The sequence below is a fragment of the Rhyacophila brunnea genome, unplaced genomic scaffold, assembly GCF_057557595.1.
Source record: "Rhyacophila brunnea isolate RB1 unplaced genomic scaffold, BYU_Rbru_1.0 scaffold_69, whole genome shotgun sequence".
Lineage (NCBI taxonomy): Eukaryota > Metazoa > Arthropoda > Insecta > Trichoptera > Rhyacophilidae > Rhyacophila > Rhyacophila brunnea.
The window spans coordinates 325,067-327,018 of NW_028233338.1; positions in this window are offsets into that span (position 1 = coordinate 325,067).

A 1,952-nucleotide genomic window follows, 5' to 3' on the forward strand; every position below is an offset into this window, starting at 1 on the left:
TATTCCTTTGTTATACTTCTACTAAAAACACATACTAAAACAAATAATAATTCAATGATATCATTCTGTATAATCAAAGAGCGTTTTATTCATTTGTTATCTTATTGCAATAGAAATAATGAAAAAAACTCATATTAAAACAAATAATAATTTAATAATATTATCATACGAAATATTAAAAGTGGAAAAGTAAAATTTTGGTTTGACTAAGCTATAAAAATCTGCTCGATCTGAAACTTTCTAGGTTTTCATCTCTGAGGTAATCTTTATATTTTTCCTCTATTCCTAAAGCATAGATTCTTAAATTGCGGCCCTCTTTTTTCCCAAGATATACTTTTTTACAGGAAGCCAATAAAATAGAAAGGATGCTTTTATCATAATCGCGAGCAGGAACAGAATCTTGTGGCTTTATGGGCGAATTACATTTTATCTCAATTTTATCAGGAAAGTTAAAGTCATTCAATTTTACTCTAATATTTGGCTTTTTAGATATAAATTGTGGATGAAACTCTGTATTATTCTGAAAGTGCCTTTTATCAACATCAAGACCGGAATCTTTTAAATTGATGTTCATAAAAGAAAAATTATTTATGCGTGTGGCAAATGTATTTTCTGGAGCTTTATATGTTCTTAGCTTTTCATTAAGAAAACGATCAATTACATTTTTTTCGTTTTTTATATTGTAAAAAAAGCTTGATTTGAGGTAATTATAAAATTGGTTGAGGCTGCAATTCATTTCTTCGAAAATAGAAAGAAGCACGGGCGTATGCGACAAGAATTCAATGAGTGAAGATTTTGTGTTTTCGAGTGCTTCAAGTTCAATATGTGAAGTCAGAAGAACATTTTGGTGGCTTTCCGATGGGTTATGCTCTTTTGTAGTTATTAAATCTTCATTTTCATCATTCATAATGCTTCCGCTTTTCAGACATTTCTTCTGTTTTTCTTGTTTGAAAAATAAAAAAGATTTGAAAAAATCCCGTATTTGCGCAGTCTTAAAAATTATTATGAAGTCTTCTTGGGTTACTATTCGTAAATAGAATCTGTTGTCTGGTGTATCCTTTGTTTGCATCTTGGAAACTTCTTCTAGTATAATATACTTTGTGGTTGTTGGTAGATTAAGTTTAAGTCTTTTACCTTCTATTTCTATCGTTCCTCTACAATTTGAAAACTCGATTTTAATACCAAAGTTTGGCACCTCAACCATTTTTGAAGGGTCGATTTTAATTCAAAATAGACAAACCTTCTAAGCTTTTTCAAGTATTTTTAAATCAAACTAAAAACCTAATACAAGAAATAAAACAAGCACAAAAATAAAAAATAAATTTTTTAATTGTAAGTTATCTGGAATCTTTCTAGCCTATATCAATATTTTGCAACTAAATTCTATAAATTATGTATATACAAGCAGAACAGATCTTTAGAGAAATAAGTGCAAAATACTTTAGTTATTTAACTTTTGTTTGTTTAGGTGCATTTTACTTTCCATATAAGATATTTTTATTATGGGTTTAATTTTGTCAACCATTTATTTCTAGAGCCAAAAGTAGTTTTCCAATCAGGAAAGTTCCAAAACACCTAAGCTATCTCTTGAAATATTCCTCTGATATTTTTTCATCAGCATCCTCTTCTCACAAGATACAATTTCAAGTGAATTTTTTTATTCCGTATAAATATTTGTATGTCTTATGATAAAGTGTGTTCGTAAAATTATGTATTCGTATATTAAGGAATTAGCAATGCCACAGAAGCAGAATTATATGTGAAAAAAATAGAATTGAATAAAACACTTGAATATAGAAGATGTATTGAGGAAGACTATATGGATTATGTTGTTAAAAAGAGTATTGAGAAAATCTGTGATATAGAGCAATCTAAAGTTGTGCGCCAGCAAACATGAAAAGTTAAAGGAACAATTAGCCCTTAAATAAATATATTACGGGGATTATATTTTT